Source organism: Lepus europaeus, chromosome 8 (assembly GCF_033115175.1).
Source record: "Lepus europaeus isolate LE1 chromosome 8, mLepTim1.pri, whole genome shotgun sequence".
Classification (NCBI taxonomy): Eukaryota; Metazoa; Chordata; class Mammalia; order Lagomorpha; family Leporidae; genus Lepus; species Lepus europaeus.
The window spans coordinates 78719393-78738266 of record NC_084834.1 but is presented as its reverse complement, the minus strand read 5'-3'; positions in this window follow the sequence as shown (position 1 = coordinate 78738266).

Here is an 18874-nt window from a genome sequence, read left to right as displayed (position 1 = left end):
ATCCTGCAAAGCTCTCATTTATAAATGAAGGTGAAATAAAGACCTTTCACAGCAAACAGACATTGAAAGAATTTGTCGCCACTCGCCCAGCCCTGCAAAAGATGCTTAAAGATGTGTTACATACAGAAACACAGAAACACGGTCACCAATATGAAAGAAGGTAAAGGTAGGAAACCTCACACCAAAAGATCACAGGAATCTCAAACCATATATTAGAAAGTATCTTTGGCTAATGGCAGGGCAAAGTTACTCCTTCTCAATAGTCACATTAAATGTTAATGGCTTGAACTGTCCAGTTAAAAGACACCGATTGGCTGATTGGGTTAAGGAACAAAACCCATCCTTTTGCTGCTTACAAGAAACCCATCTATCCAACAATGATCCATACAGGCTGAGAGTGAAAGGCTGGAAAAAGATATACCACGCCAACAGAAATGAAAAGAGAGCGGGTGTAGCCATCTTAATATCGGACAACATAAACTTTACCACAAAAACTGTTAGGAGAGACAAAGAGGGGCACTATTTAATGATTAAGGGATCCATTCAACAGGAAGATATAACGATTATCAATGTATATGCACCTAATTACAGGGCACCAGCTTATTTAAAAGACTTGTTAAGGGACTTAAAGGGAGACTTAGACCCCAATACAATAGTACTGGGGGACTTCAATACTCCACTCTCAGAGATAGACAGATCAACAGGACAGAAGATCAACAAGGAGACAGTAGATTTAAATGACACTATAGCCCAAATGGATCTAACAGATATCTACAGAACATTTCATCCTACATCTAAGGACTTTACATTCTTCTCAGCAGTACATGGAACCCTCTCTAGGATTGACCACATACTAGGCCATAAAGCAAGTCTCAGCAAATTCAAAAGAATTAGAATCATACCATGCAGCTTCTCAGACCACAAAGGAATGAAATTGGAAATTGGCAACTCAGGAATCCCTAGAGCACGTGCAAACACATGGAGATTGAACAACATGCTCCTGAATGAACAATGGGTCATAGAAGAAATTAAAAGAGAAATCAAAAATTTTCTGGAAGTAAATGAGGATAACAGCACAACATACCAAAACCTATGGGATACAACAAAAGCAGTGTTAAAAGGAAAGTTTATATCAATAGGTGCCTACATCAAGAAATTGGAAAGGCACCAAATAGATGAGCTTTCAAGTCATCTCAAGGATCTAGAAAATCTGCAGCAAACCAAACCCAAACCCAGTAGGAGAAGAGAAATAATTAAAATCAGAGAAGAAATCAACAGGATTGAATCCAAAAAAACATTACAAAAAATCAGCCAAACGAGGAGCTGGTTTTTTGAAAAAATAAACAAAATTGACACCCCATTGGCCCAACTAACTAAAAAAAGAAGAGAAAAGACCCAAATCAATAGGATCAGAGATGAAATGGGAAACATAACAACAGACGCCACAGAAATAAAAAGAATCATCAGAAATTACTACAAGGACTTGTATGCCAGCAAACAGGGAAATCTATCAGAAATGGACAGATTCTTGGACACATACAACCTCCCTAAATTGAGCCAGGAAGACATAGAAAACCTAAACAGACCCATAACTGACACAGAAATTGAAGCAGTAATAAAGGCCCTCCCAACAAAGAAAAGCCCAGGGCCAGATGGATTCACTGCTGAGTTCTACCAGACATTTAGAGAAGAACTAACTCCAATTCTTCTCAAACTATTCAGAGCAATCGAAAAAGAGGGAATCCTCCCAAATTCTTTCTATGAAGCCACCATCACCTTAATTCCTAAGCCAGAAAGAGACGCAACATTGAAAGAGAATTACAGACCAATATCCCTGATGAACATAGATGCAAAAATCCTCAATAAAATTCTGGCCAATAGAATGCAACAACACATCAGAAAGATCATCCACCCAGACCAAGTGGGATTCATCCCCGGTATGCAGGGATGGTTCAATGTTCACAAAACAATCAACGTGATACACTACATTAACAGACTGCAGAAGAAAAACCATATGATTCTCTCAATAGACGCAGAGAAAGCATTTGATAAAATACAACACCCTTTCATGATGAAAACTCTAAGCAAACTGGGTATGGAAGGAACATTCCTTAATACAATCAAAGCAATATATGAAAAACCCACGGCCAACATCCTATTGAATGGGGAAAAGTTGGAAGCATTTCCACTGAAATCTGGTACCAGACAGGGATGCCCTCTCTCACCACTGCTATTCAATATAGTTCTGGAAGTTTTGGCCAGAGCTATTAGGCAAGAAAAAGAAATTAAAGGGATACAAATCGGGAAGGACGAACTCAAACTATCCCTCTTTGCAGATGATATGATTCTTTATTTAGGGGACCCAAAGAACTCTACTAAGAGACTGCTGGAACTCATCGAAGAGTTTGGCAAAGTAGCAGGATATAAAATCAATCCACAAAAATCAACAGCCTTTGTATACACAGGCAATGCCACGGCTGAGGAAGAACTTCTAAAATCAATGCCATTCACAATAGCTACAAAAACAATCAAATACCTTGGAATAAACTTAACCAAAGACGTTAAAGATCTCTACGATGAAAACTACAAAACCTTACAGAAAGAAATAGAAGAGGATACCAAAAAATGGAGAAATCTTCCATGCTCATGGATTGGAAGAATCAATATCATCAAAATGTCTATTCTCCCAAAAGCAATTTATACATTCAATGCAATACCCATCAAGATCCCGAAGACCTTCTTCTCAGATCTGGAAAAAATGATGCTGAAATTCATATGGAGACACAGAGGACCTCGAATAGCCAAAGCAATCTTGTACAACAAAAACAAAGCCGGAGGCATCACAATACCTGATTTTAGGACATACTACAGGGCAGTTGTTATCAAAACAGCATGGTACTGGTACAGAAACAGATGGATAGACCAATGGAACAGAATAGAAACACCAGAAATCAATCCAAACATCTACAGCCAACTTATATTTGACCAAAGATCCAAATCTAATCCCTGGAATAAGGACAGTCTATTCAATAAATGGTGCTGGGAAAATTGGATTTCCACATGCAGAAGCTTGAAGCAAGACCCATACCTCTCACCTTACACAAAAATTCACTCAACATGGATTAAAGACTTACATCTACGACCCGAAACCATCAAATTATTAGAAAGCATTGGAGAAACCCTGCAAGATATAGGCACAGGCAAAGACTTCCTGGAAAATACTCCAACAGCACAGGCAGTCAAAACCAAAATTAACATTTGGGACTGCATCAAATTGAGAAGTTTCTGTACTTCAAAAGAAACAGTCAGGAAAGTGAAGAGGCAACCAACAGAATGGGAAAAAATATTCGCAAACTATACTACAGATAAAGGATTGATAACCAGAATCTACAAAGAAATCAAGAAAATCCACAACAACAAAACAAACAACCCACTTAAGAGATGGGCCAAGGACCTCAATAGACATTTTTCGAAAGAGGAAATCCAAATGGCCAACAGACACATGAAAAAATGTTCAAGATCACTAGCAATCAGAGAAATGCAAATCAAAACCACAATGAGGTTCCATCTCACCCCGGTGAGAATGGCTCACATTCAGAAATCTACCAACAACAGATGCTGGAGAGGATGTGGGGAAAAAGGGACACTAATCCACTGTTGGTGGGAATGCAAACTGGTTAAGCCACTATGGAAGTCTGTCTGGAGATTCCTCAGAAACCTGAACATAACCCTACCATACAACCCAGCCATCCCACTCCTTGGAATTTACCCAAAGGAAATTAATTTGGCAAATAAAAAAGCCATCTGCACATTAATGTTTATTGCAGCTCAATTCACAATAGCTAAGACCTGGAACCAACCCAAATGCCCATCAACAGTAGACTGGATAAAGAAATTATGGGACATGTACTCCATAGAATACTATACAGCAGTAAGAAACAACGAAACCCAGTCATTTGCAACAAGATGGAGCAATCTGGAAAACATCATGCTGAGTGAATTAAGCCAGTCCCAAAGAGAAAAATATCATTTGTTTTCCCTGATTGGTGACAACTGAGTGCCAAAGGGGAAACCTGTTAAGTGAAATGGACACTATAAGCAACAATGAACTGATCAGCTCCTGTCCTGACTTTAGATGTACAATGTAATACTTTATCCTTTTTAGTATTTGTTGTTGTTGTTGTGGTTCTAGTACTATTGGTTGAACTCAGTAATTAACACACAATTATTCTTAGGTGTTTAAATTTTAACTGAAAAATGATCCCTGTTAAATCTAAGAGTGGAAAAAGAGAGGGAGGAGATGAAGAGCTATGGGTTATTTAACTATGTGCTTATTTTCAAAGACTTGAATAATCATCTTGTAACAATGATCAGATTTGGTCTATGTTATGTCATGATTTTAAGGAATCTTATTTCAACCAGATATTTTGGATTTTGATATTGGTCTATTATGCTATGTTATATGTGCGTACATATTGTATGTCCACATGGGGAAATTTTATTAAGAGTTTTATTTTAAATGGCTTTTAGATAAGATTGTCCATAAATTTAAGCTGCTAAAATCAATCAAAGATACATTTTAATTTGTATGACCTGAATCTGTGTATCATATGTTTTAAACTTGTTGGTAGAAAGAAACTAAAAACATTTTATATGGTTGTGCTTAAGTTTACTGGTTAAACAAACTACACCATGTTAGATATTTAAGACGTGTTTTCAAATACATGATTCTTAAAATTTATAGAAGGCATTGGACCTTCCGGTAAATGTTTTATTAAGTTCTTATCTAAGGGTTGAAACGGTTTGCTAAGTATTCATGTAATATTGCTATTGTCAGCAAGTGATCTAGGACTTGCTCCCTCATTTCTCTATTCTAAGCCCAACTTGTTCTTTCATTTCTCTATTCTCTTCAAGGTAGGAAACTAATTCTATTATGAAGGAATCTGTAGGATGCACAATTTAATCTTTAGACCTTATAAGAGATGGCTAACATTTTTCTGTAATAGCATAGCCAAAATAAGAACTTAACTAATAATCTCATAGCTAGATTCACTTCGCCATCAGCGAAGTATACAGTAAGTAAAAAAAAAACCTCCCTTTCAGACCAAAGGGAAAGAAAGTTTTAAAGTGAGAATATAATTTTCCTCATGGGCATTGTCTACCTTAGAAAAACTACTACAGAACATGCCTGTGAATATAGACTTGTAGTTCAGGCCACCAAAGATTAGAGATGGGACACGGGCACTCCCTTGACTTGCATCGTCTGGTCTGCTTTAACACAAACCAGGAGGAAAAGAAAGCTAGGCATCAGAAGCAATGGGTGGCAGGCCTATTAATGGCTAATCTGTACAGTGATCTGCCCTCAAGGAGACCCAACAGGCCAGTCCACTGCAGTGGCTTTCAATGTGGTAAGTCTGGGCTTCAGCAGAAGTCAGCTTGTGAAGAGCCCTGGCAGCTCTGCCAAGAGTTGGATCACTGGAAATGGACCTGCCCTGGAATCGAAGGATGCCCAGGTCAGAGCCACAGATCTTATTGGCTCCAAGCTGAAAAGCCCTTCACTCAGCCCAACTTCCAAAGTGACCACTGCAGCTGAGGGGACAGCCAAGTAGGGTCAGCAACATTGCAGGCAGAACTGTAAATTTCTTGTTAGAGATGCCACCTGCCTTTACCTGGCCAGCTCTCCTCCCAGGCCAGCCAAGTAATGAAAGTCAACAGAGTGCCTTCCCCTAGGAGGTTCACACCTCCCTTAGGATATACCCCATGTGAAGAGATAGATAGGTCTGGGCCTCTTAACTTACAAGGCCTAAAGCCCACCAGATTATTATCAAGCCCCTTCTATCAGGTTCTATTTGCCTCTCAATCAGAAAAATTACTTGTAGCTTAGACAGCACCTTTCTTAGCTCCTCTAATAATGACTCTGTCCTTTGTTCTAGACCCTGTCTAGTCCACTTGGGCCTCATTCCTTTGTAATCATAACCTCTACTCTACCACCAATGGCTCTACTCCCAACCTGTGTGTACTGATGGTCCTCTTCCCCACTTAATGCTGTATAATTGTTCAGACCTGGTTAAGGCCACTCTTAGGATCATTGGTTACTATCCTCAACCTGTCTTTTATGACCTTGTCTAAATATGATCAGAGTCGGGGAACTTGGAAGGCTTCCATAGCCTTGGCAACTCATGACGACAGCCTAGGGTGGTTACTGGCGCCATAAACTAGAGTGTCAATTTGTTGGGTCAACAACAGGAGCCACTGTGCGCTTGCTCCTGATGTGGGATCTCTGTCCTTAATGTACTGTACATTTTGATTTAATGCTATAACTAGTACTCAAACAGTATGTTTCACTTTGTGTTTCTATGTGGGTGCAAACTGTTGAAGTATTTATACTAAATTGATCTTCTGTATATAAATAGAATTGAAAATGAATCTTGATGTGAATGGAAAGGGAAAGGGGGCGGGAGAGGGGAGGGTTGCGGGTGGGAGGGAAATTATGGGAAGGGGAAGCCATTGTAATCCATAAGCTGTATACTGGAAATTTATATTCATTAAATAAAAGTTAAAAAAAAAAAGAAGAAAAAAAAAATAGAGAAAGCATCTGGGTTGTCCTAATCTAATCACAAGAGCGCTAAGAAATATTTTTCCGCAGCAGGTGGTAGGAGTGGAAGTCAGAGAGGTTCCAAGCATGCGAAGCATTTCAGGTGTCATTGCTGGCTTGAAAGGTGAGGGGTGGGGCAGGTCACGTGATGGAACACCTGGGCTGTATTCCAGCTTCTGGCTATAGGCCCAGTCCAGCCAGGGCCATTGTACACATCTGGGGGGGAGTCAAGCAGTGGATGAAGCCTTCTTTATCTCTCAAATCAAAAAATAAATAAATAAAAATGAAGATGTTTGGTTTGGTGGAAAAAATTTTTGAAATCCAATGCATAGTTTTTTTATAATGTGTATTTTCCATTGACTTTTTGGAGGCCTCTTATACAGACAGTGAATCCTTTTCTTAGTGCTTTTTGTGTCTTGTTTAAGAACTATTTCCATTTCTGGAGGCCACAATGACATTATTTTCCAAAAGATTCATAGTGTAGCCTTTCACTGGGGCTTTATCCCATCAGGACTTACTTTTTCATACATGCAATATGAGTTTGGATGCACATTCATTTTTGTCCTACAGCAATATCTAAATTCTCCTGCACCATTTGTTGAAAATGCCATCTTTCTCCCACTGATACACAGTGTCATCTTTGTCTTGAATCATATGTTCATCTACACATAACTCTAGTTCTGGGTGTTCTATTTTATTCCATTGGCTTATTTTCTGATCTTTGTACCAAAATACCATATTTTAAAAATTTCTAATACTTAAAAATAAGTATTAAGAAAAAAAAAACCCATCTCTGTCTGCCTCTCCCTGTTACTCTTTTTGTTGTTGTTGTTGTTGTTAAAGATTTATTTATTTATTTGAAAGTCAGAGTTATTCAAAGAGAGAAGAGGCAGAGAGAAAGAGAGAGAGAGAGGTCTTCCATCCGATGGTTCACTCTCTAATTGGCTGCAACGGCCGGAGTTGCACTGATCCTAAGCCAGGAGCCAGGAGCTTCCTCCGGATCTCCCACGTGGGTGCAGGGGCCCAAGCACTTGAGGCATCCTCTACTGTTTCCCAGGCCACAGCAGAGAGCTGGATTGGAAGAGGAGCAGCTGGGTCTCAAACTGGCGCCCATATGGGATGTGGGCATTCAGGCCAGGGCATTAACCCACCACGCCACAGCGCTGGCCCCTCTGTTACTCTTTCAAATAAAATAAATAAATCTTAAAGAAAAAAGAAAGTTACTTTTTTACTTATTTCTTTATTCAAAAGGCAAAGTGAGAGAAGGAGAGGGAGAGAGGGAAGAGAAGGAGAGTTCTTTCATCCACTGATTCACTCCCCAGATGACTACAACAGTTGGCACTGAGACAGGCTGAAGCCAGAAGCCAGGACTTCCAACCAGATCTCCCACATGAGCGTCAGGATGTACTTAGGCATTCATCTACTGCCTCTCAGGAGCTCATATAAGCAGGATGTGGGATTCAGATGCCCCAAGCAGTAGCTTAATCTGCTTTGCCACACTGCCTGCTCCTGCTGAATTTGTTTGGAAATTATTTAGGATATTGGGATCCATGTTCATAAATAAAACTGATATTTAAATTTTTCTCAGATTTGTTGGATTTTTGCATCAACATTTCGCTAGACATGAAATAACTTGAGAAGTTTTCCTCGTTTTCTATTGTCTAGAACAGTTTGCAAGATAGGGATTATTTGTACCTAAATGTTTGGCAAAACTCATTTTAATACTATTTGGGCCTAGATACTTTTGTGAATACATGTCAGCTTTTAACAATGGATTCAGATACTTTAACAGTAATGCTCTTCCTTTTTCTTCCATAGTTTTGGTATGTTGCATTTTGTTGTAATTTATCTATTTAGGTCAAATTTTCAAATTTATTGGCAAACAGTTGTCAAAAATAACTGCCTATTATCTTTCTAGTGTTTTTAGGATATCATCCTTTAAATGTCCGGCCTCAGTTATTTGTGTTTTTATTTTTGATGAACAGATTAACCGATTAATCCATTTTAGCTTTGTTGGCTCTTTTCTGTATATTTTCTATTTCACTCACTCTCTTATCTCTTTTTTTGTTTGTTTTCAAAATTTTGTTCACTTATTTCCATTTTATTTGGAAAACACATACACACACAAAGAGAGGGAGAGAGCTTTCATCCATTGGCTTGGTGTCCCCAAATGCCCTCAACAGCCAAGACTGGGCCAGGCCAAAGCCCGGGACACAAACCCAGAACTCAACCCAGGTCTCCCATGTGAATGGCAAGGATCTAAGCTTGAGCCATCATCTGTTGCCTCCCAAGGTGCACATTAACTGGAAGCTGGATCTGAAATAGAGGAGCAAGGATTCAAAGCAGCACTCTGACATGGGATGTAGGCATGCCAGTACCAAATACCCACCCTGTTTTCTCATCTTTAACATTTCTTTCTTTCTACTTTTTTAACTGCTTAAGAGAAATGCTTAGCTTATTAGTTTTTCAGGCTTTTTGTTTTCTAGTACATAGTTTGCTCTAAATAGTGTTATAACAAACTCCCACAATTTTAGCCTGTTAATTTGTTTTTCTACTAAAAACTGTAGAACTTCCTTATTATGTTTACTTGTCTCCCCTTCTGAGATATGAGCTCTATGAGGGCAGATATTCTTGTCTATTTTTGTTCACTAATGCATCCCCAGCAACTAGTATGGTGCGTAGCACACATAGAGATCAGAAAATATCGAATAACTGGACAGGTTTAGAAGCTGATGATTGCTATGAGAGCTGGAAGAGGAAGACTGGAAAAACTACATAGGGCTTTCCCACTGTAAGGAGTAATAGGTTAGACCTCATCAAGCAATGATTTGAGGAGGTGAAGGAATGTGCAATAAGCATATTGGAGGAAAGAGCATCCCGGGTAGGGGAGAAAGCAGTGGGAAGACCTTGAGACTGGAATATTTCAGAAACATTGAGGAGACCAGAGTAGCTGGAGTGGGATGAGCAAAATTAGAGATAGTAGGGGCTGCATCCTTTAGGGTCTTGTAGATATGACACAACTGTGATTTTTAGTAGAAGAAATGAAGAGCTATTGGAATATTTTGAGAAGCAGCATTGCATATTTCAAGGAGCTGAGAATACAATATAGAGTAGCAAGGATAGAAGTAGGGAGGCAAGTTAGAAGTACATGAAGGTAGAATTGGCACTGTGCTGCAGTGGGTTAAGCCACTACTTGTAACAACTACTTGATTTCTAATCCAGCTTCCTGTTAATGCACCGGGGGAAGTAGCAGATGAAGGCCCAAGTTCTCGGGCCCCTACTACCCATGTGGGAGATAAGGATGGAGTGCCAACTCTTGGCTTTGTCCTGGACCAACCCCAGCCATTGTGGCCATTTGGAGAATGAACCAGTGGATGGAAGATAGCGCTCTCACTCACTCGCTCTCTCTTTCTCTCTCTAACAAATAAATAAATTCACTATTAAAAAGAAGTAGGTGAGGATGATTGAAGTGACTTCAACCAAAATTTGCAGAAAGAAGTTGGATACAATGAGTAAACAAAACTATTTTGAGTTATGCTGGAAAAGAGAGAAATGGTTTAAGCAAGGTTTTATTTTTTAAGGTTGTAGAGTTAACCAAATATGTGTATGCTAATGGAAGTAACCCATTAGAGAGAAAAGCATGGGTGACTTCCAAACACTGGGATTCTAAACTCTAGAAGAGAAAGAGGCCCAGTAAAAGAGGAGAGGAAAAAAGGGAGGAAGGGGCCGGCACCGTGGCTCACTTGGTTAATCCTCCGCCTACAGTGCCGGCATTCCATATGGGCGCCGGGTTCTGGTCCTGGTTGCTCCTCTTCCAGTCCAGCTCTCTGCTGTGGCCCAGGAGGGCAGTGGAGGATGGCCCAAGTGCTTGGGCCCCTACACCTGTATGGGAGACCAGGAGGAAGCACCTGGCTCCTGGCTTTGGATCAGCGTAGTTCTGGCCGTAGTGTCATTTGGAGGGTGAACCAACGGATGGAAGACCTTTCTCTCTGTCTCTCTCTCTCACTGTCTAACTCTATCTGTCAAAAAAAAAAAAAAAAAAGAGGGAGGAAGACATATAACACTAATGGAGAGCAAGGTCACTGAGAAGACTGTTGGCAGAGACTATAGTTTCAAAGTGTAGCATGGGTGCTGTTCTGTGTCCCAGCTGCTCAGCTTTCCATCCAACTGTCTGATAATGGCCTGGGAAAGGCAGCATAGGATGGCCCAAGTGCTTGGACCCCTGCCACCTATGTAGTAGATGTGGAAGAAGCTACTGGCTCCCGGCTTTAGCCTGGCCCAGTGCTGGCTGTTGTGGCCATTTGGGGAGTGAACCAGTGGATGGAAGATCTCTCTGTTTCTCCCTCTCTAAGTTTGATTTTCATATCAATAAATAAGTAAATCTTAAAAAAGGATACAAGGTATAGCTACCAAAAAGAAAAAGCACAACTGTTCCCTCTGGAAAGTTCAAGATCCCCATGGCCTATCTCTGTCTTCTTCCACATAACAAACACCACATTTGGGTATCAGTGGAGAACAGTTTCCCATGGAAGTGAGAGCAGGCTATCAACCCTTTGTTTCACCCCTAAAAGGAAGTGGGGTTGGCCCCTAATTCCATCACCACAATTTCTTCTTCTATTCTTGGTTTTATCCTCCGGGAAACCATATGTGGCTTATTTTAACACTCCAATCCTACCTCCCTGTCCCCTGTGCCATATTCCCACACCAAGGCACAAGCTGTCTGTTCTCTTTAATTCCATTCTGCATCTGCCATAGCAGAATCAGGAGGTCAGCAGACCATTCTGTTAGAGACAGACGTGACCCCTTAACAGGGTTTCTGGTCTTATGTATTTGTTTATTTTCTGAGAGATCGGGGTTGCTTATCCTCAGCACTGTGAAACTGTGGGATGGAAAACTCTCTGTGGTGTGGGTTGCTGTCTGGTCTACTGGGGGGACACTGAGCAGCATTCTTGGCCTCCCCCAGTAGAAACTCCTCTTTTGTAGCACTTTCCTCCCTCTACTCTTCCCTCTCCCAATTGCAATAAAACAAACAAAATCAGCAGACACTGCCAAATGCCCTCTATGGGATCAAACATTATTCCCATCTGAGAACCACCAATCTAGATGCAAGATTTCTCAATACATTACCAATAAACTGTGGTGGTATCAATGACACTCCATGCTATAATGCTGGGATGAATTCACTACATCTTAATTTTGTGCTTCATGTCTGTATCACAGATGCCATTGTTAATCCTAGACTTTTCTTTTTTTTTTTTTAAAGATTTTATTTTATTTGAAAGAGTTACAGAGAGAGGTAGAGACAGAGAGAGAGGTCTTCTATCCGCTGGTTCACTCCCCAATTGGCCAGAATGACAGGAGCTGCACCAATCTGAAGCCAGGAGCTTCTTCCAGGTCTCCCACGTGGGTGCAGTGGCCCAAGGACTTGGGCCATCTTCTACTGCTTTCCCAGGCCATAGCAGGGAGCTGGATCGGAAGTGGAGCAGCCAGGACTCGAACCGGTGCCCATATGGGATGCCGGTGCTTCAGGCCAGGGCATTAACCCACTGCACCACAGCGCCAGCCCCAATCCTTGACTTTTCACTGCTATTCTCAAAATGGACATTATGGACCTAGTATGAGGCAGCAATTTCACCCTCAGTTTAACATGATTGGCCCAGAAAGAACAAGGGAATGAGAAGAGGAAGACTATGAGGATTCAAAATACCATTGGTGAGATCTTGTCATCAGAGGCTCTTCAAAATATTTATCTCAAGCATCATGGGAGAGACTTTTTTCCTATCAACTGATTGCAGATAACTCAAAATCGGTCTTATTTGTGTTAAGCCCATAAATATGTATTACTTCACAAGGTATCAAAAGAACAGAACCAGATGAGCTCAATCAAGCTTAAGAAGGAGATCTCAAGGATTTACACTACAAGAATTTAAGACTCGGTGCAGACTTTCAGTAGTTAAGACAGTATGGGATTGGCCCAAGAATATATGAGTAGACCAACAAAACAGAACAGCCAGCAAAAAGACCTGATTTATAACAGATGTCAATGTAAATCTGTAAGGGAATGAATGCTCCTTCAATAACTGGTATTGGAATAATTGGATATTTAATAAAATAAAACTTTATCCCTATCAAATATGATGATATACAAGTTTTTTTTTTTTTTTTTTTTTTTTTTTTTTTTTTTTTTTTTTTTTTTTTTTTACAGGCAGAGTGGACAGTGAGAGAGAGACAGAGAGAAAGGTCTTCCTTTTTGCCGTTGGTTCACCCTCCAATGGCCGCCGCGGTAGGCGTGCTGTGGCCGGCACACTGCGCTGATCCGATGGCAGGAGCCAGGTGCTTCTCCTGGTCTCCCATGGGGTGCAGGGCCCAAGCACTTGGGCCATCCTCCACTGCACTCCCTGGCCACAGCAGAGAGCTGGCCTGGAAGAGGGGCAACCGGGACAGGATCGGTGCCCCGACCGGGACTAGAACCCGGTGTGCCGGCGCCGCAAGGCAGAGGATTAGCCTAGTGAGCTGTGGCGCCGGCCGATATACAAGTATTAATCTGAGATGTAACACAGTTCCAAATGTGTTCAGATGAAACAATAGAGATTTTAGGATAAATCAGAACAATTTTTAAGACAGTCTTGAAACACTAACCATAGAAGACTGACCATTAAAACTAAGAACAGTATTCATCAAAAGACACCAGTTAGAGAAGTCAAAAAGCAAACAATAGTGCAGTGGTTTGGCTGCAGCAATTATGCTGCTACTTGGGAAATCCACATTCCATATCTGAGTGCGTGGGTTGAGTCCTCACTTTGCTCTCCATTCCAGCTTCCTGCTGATGCACACCCTGGGAGGTGCTGGTGATAGATCAAGTAATTGAATCCCTGCCATCTTTGTGGGAGAACTGGATTGAGTTCCTGGTTCCAGGCTCTGGTTCTAGACAGGCGCTGTTGCACTGGAGAGTGAACCAGTGTGTGGGATATGTGTGTATATGTGTGTGTGTGTGTCTATCACTCTGCCTCTCAAATAAAATTTTTTAAGTATTTCTTTTTTAAATTTTTTCTTAATTTTCATTTCTTTTTTAAAAATATCAGGCAAAACTAATGAGTAATGACAGAAGTCACACCCATGATGATGGGTTTGAGGTGGTGCTGTCTAGGAAGGGGTATGGGGAAGCCTTCTAGAGAGGCAGAAATGTACATTTATATTGATGGTGGCTTCATGGATCCTATAGAAAGTACAAATCCACTCTTTTGAGTTTTTCTGCGAAGCAGAAAATCAAAGCTGTGGCTGGCAGAGGAAGCATGATGAGAAGTTTCCTAGAGGGGGGGGAAGTAATGTATTTGTATTCTGATAAGAATAATTAAATAGTGAGGGACAACTGATGATGACAGAGAGCCAATGATGGAAGAATATCTCTGAGCAGGCTGGGAGGGAATGAGATGCTCTGACCGTGGTGAGGCAAGAGAGGTTCAATAGGCACAGAAAAGCAGCCAGGATACGCCTGAGTAATGGTATTGAGCAGACGTGATGATTGGAGCTTCAGAAGTTTTCTTCTAACTGCTTGCATTTTCTCAAGGAATTAGGAGGCAATATCAACAGTGAGGACAGAGCAAGTGACTTAGAAGTGTGAGTAAACAAAAATGTGAAATAATTAAGACAGCAGGACAGTGAGTGGACCCGGTGTGTGCACTACAACCACGATTTGCACTGGCAGCCACCCTGAAGCTCAAGGTGGTGGATTTAGTTTGTGTGGGTGGGTGTCTCCCCTTTTACAGTCAGCCGCACAGGAGCAGGCATTTCTGGGAGAGGAAGACCATCAGATTTCATCAGCTTGGTGTTTTGCTATGGGATAAATGTGAATTTTGTGCATGAGTTCCTATACCTGGGAATATTATTTTTACTAGTTGGAACACCATTTGCTCCAGGTTCCTTAAGTGGGCAAAACTAGGAAATACATTTATTATTAAATGAGCTCATTTTTATACTTATAGTGTGTATTTAATATTACAGAGATGTTTTGAGCTTTTGATGTTATATTTATACTTGTTTTTACTGGTAGTGAAAATCTTGGCTGATAATTCCAACACCAAAACAAGCCTACTGAACCCATGGGTTCTGTATCCATAGACTCAACTAACTACAGATGGAAAATATCTGGATAAAGAGATGTCAGGGTGACCATTTGGCCTAACGATTTAGCCACTGGTTGGGATACCTATTTCACACTTCGGATTGCTGGTCACAATTCCCAGTTCTGGCTCCTGAATCCAGCTTCTTGCTTATGCGGATCCTGGAAGGAAGTAGTGATGAATTCCTGACACCAATGTGGAAGAACTGGATTTAGTTCCCATTCCCCCTATACCATTACAGGCATTTTGGGAGTGAGCCAGCAGATGGAAGCTCTCTCATTCTGCCTCTCAAATACAGTTTTAAAATTGTGTCTGTACTGAATATACACTTTTTTCTTGTCACTAAACCATAAATAATACAGTATAACTATCTCCATAGCATTTACAATGTATTAGGTATTATAAGTAGTCTAGAAATTATTTAAAGTAGAAAGGAGGATGTACATAGCTTATCTGTAACTATGATGCCACTTTATTTAAGGGACTTGAGCATCCTTGGATTTTAGTATTCGTGGAAGGTCTTGGAACCAATCTCTCTGGGCTATTAAGAGATAACTGTATTATATCAGCAATAAAACGACATAGGTGAGGTTTAAGATTTGATCTCTTTGAAGTTTTTTATTTTTAGAATGTGACCTTTTAAGGATGTTCAGGTGGAGTGCTATATTCAAGTTATCCCCCTCCTCTCTAATTTTTTAATAAACAGAAAATATCAGTAAAAGACAAATCAAAGCCACATGAAAGTTTATGAGCAGTGAACTCTTGTTCTGTCTTTGTCCTCTCTCTACATCCTCCTTCCTCCTCATAGGCAACCATTCCTTTACTCTGAAAATCAGTGGTTTTAAAGAAAAGACTTAAATGTTTGCCTTGCCTTTGGGAGGAACTACAGTTTATCTCCAGTTGACAAGGGAAAATTCCCCTTTACAGAAAAGCATCAACTGATAAATGCAGAGGGAATTATTTAATTGGAAAGTCTTCCTGCAAATCTCAGTGAAATAATTAATTCAGACAAGGAAGCAAACCCCATCAGGTAAAAGGTTTTCGGAGAGGATATTGGCACAGAACCAAAACATCTCCACACAGGTTACTTGCTTGTTGCAAAGAAAAACATAGTTTCAGTGGCAAGACCTGACATTACTGTCCCAGCCAGCGATCAAACTTGACATTATACACTAACCAATGGGATAGAACATGACACACACAGCATCAGCCCCAGAGCACTCTTCCAAAACAGTTTATCACGATTCTAGCCAAGACCCTAGGCTAAATAAACTGGAAGAGGATAGGGGAACAAGTTAAACAACCAGACAAATCCAGGATGTGGATTAGCCTACCAAACAACTGATGTGGTTTCTTCAAACCAGTCATGTACAGAGAGGGACAGAAACACAGCTGTTCTAGGTTAAAAGGGACTAAAGGAGACCACATTTTAAGACTCGCAAATAGAAAAGTATTGGCACCAGGAACCCCAAGGGGAACACTCTGCAATATTAACCAACTGATTAGTCTTAAATTTGCAAATAAATAGTTGCAGAAGTAACAGGTGAAGTGTGTTGCTGATTCTTCTCACTGGCACCAAGATGGACATTGAACATTAGAAGCACAAAGAGTTTTATTTCTTTGAACCATTTAATAACATTTTATTAAAGTTTCAAAAATTAAATTTAAGTTCTTTAAATTTTTATTTAAAATTGAGACATTATATTCTATTTTATCCTTTAATTTTAACAAATAATTTTAATATTTTAAAACAACTTCTTAAACATGAAAATAATTTTAATGTTTAATTTCCATTTTTGATGAAATATATTTAAATATATATTTGGAATACATTTTTAAATTTTATATTACTGCCAACAGACTATAAACTGAGAAAACCCTTATTATAAGAAAGAAATTAATTATTTTTCTAGAAAGACAAACTCAAGAAACATCTTCAGAATGAAGATCTGGAAAGAAGAGACATAAACAGTGAAAAAGTAGCTAAACATAGAGATGGCAGAACCTAAGTAAGTAGGGTTCTTGAAGGAGAGACCTGGACAAAAGAAACGAAACATTAATCAAAGATACATGTCTTTATCACTAATTTAAACATTGTTGTTGAACACTCAAGATATGTGTAGCAATTAAATTCAGTCATCTGTGATATTTTGCACTGTCGTAACACTGGCCTTTCCCAACAGTATTATAAGTAAAATGTGTTTGCCAAGGAAAGAAAATGCTTTATGTTTTAACTTTTTTGGGCTGATTCAAATATAGTCAAACATACTATAAGCAGATCTTCATTCAAAATCTTGCCTTAAACCCCACAAACATTAGGGGGCATTCCTAACTGCATTTGTAAAAGCCAAGAATAATTAATATCTGTAAAGTTTTTAAAGAAAACCACTGCCAACCAAGAATGCTAAACCACTATACATAGTCATTTCCTTTAACATGTAAGGAAAATAAAAGGCCATTTCATATATTCAAAGGCTGGGACATTTCAACATAATGAATCTCCCTGAAAAATGTATATAAAGATGCCCACCAATGACTCAAAATGAAGAGCTCAAGAATAGGGGGTTCCTGGGAAGACGGCAGTGTGAACATGTTCCTGCTGCTCAGCTCTTCCTACTCCTCAGTCCAAGTACTTTCCCCTAGAAGGCAGGGATGGAGTGTCTGTTCTACACCTCACCTCTCCCAGCTCTCTGCACATGGAGGGACTCAGGACTTTCCCCTCCAGGCCAGGTGTAGGCTTGAGGACCTGTATAAAGAGCAGAAGCCTTTGGATGAGGATACAGAAGTCACTGACAAAGTCAGAGCGGACCTCACGAACATTCCATTTTGTGACTCCAGACCTTAGGGATCAGTGTGACACTGCCAAGTGGAATCCCTCCCCCAACCCAAAAACAGTCCAGGGAGCAGAGAGCTGTCAATAATGGACAAGCAACATTCTGGCACAGGTACCCACAGTCCGCAAGACAGAAAACAACAGTGCCTCTCGGAACTTGTGTGAGTTGCACCTGAGTTTGCTAGCAGCAGGATGCTGAGCCAAAGCAGAGATGTGTAGAAGCAAACAAAAATAATTGGGTTCCTAATCTAGCAGCCAGAGGGGGAAGGAACACGCAGAACAACCAAAACCATCATTACTATTGGTGGACAAGGGAGTCACCTTAAATAAACAGAGAAAGTGCTTAAGGAAACACGATTACAAATCACAAATCATGGGGGCTTTATGAAAACTTAAAAATTTTTAATTTATTATGTATTTGAAAGGCAGGCAGAGATAGAGAGAAATCTTCCATCCATTGGTTCTCTCCCCAAATACCTGCAAAAGCCAGGGCTGGGCCAGATGAAATCCAGAGCCCGAAACCCAATCTGTGTCTAATCATGTGGTGGCAGGGACCCAAGTACTTCAGCCACCATCTGTTGCATCCTAGGATGCACGTCAGCTGAAGCCTGGAAAAGGACCTGAAGCCTAGACCCAAACCCAGGATCTGGTTATGGGATGCAGGAACTCAAGAGGCATCGTGACTGCTGCACCAAACGCCCATCTCCAAATCTGTTTTAAACTTAAAAATTAGGTAGAGAGTGCTGTCATTATGGCGCAGCAGGTTACAACACCAGATTCTGCAACACCAGAATCGCTTCTAATCCAGCTCTCCACTAATACACCTGGGAAAGCATAGGAAGATGGCCCAAGTGCTTTGGTCCCTGTCACCCTCACGAAAGTGGCTTCAGCCTGGCCCAGCAGTGGGCCATTGTATCCATTTGGGGAGTGAACCAGTGAATGGAAGTTCTCTCTCATTCTCTGTCGTTTCTTCTCTTTCTCTGTAACTCAGCCTTTCAAATAAATAAAATAAATCTTAAAATAAGTAGGTAAATTAGAGACAAGTCTCTAGATTTTAAAAAAAAATTAAGATTTATCTATATTTGGGATTCTTCCACCCGCTGGTTCACTCCCCAGATGGCTGCCAAGACCAATGTTGGGCCAGGCTGAAGTCAGGAACTTCACCCAGGTCTCCCAGGTGAGTGGCAGGGGCCTAAGCACTTGGGCCATCTTCCACTGCTTTTCCCAGGCCGTTAGCAGGGATCTGGATCAGAAGTGAAGCATCTGGACACAAACCAGCACCCACATGGGATGCCGGCATTATAGGTGATGGCTTTATTCACTATG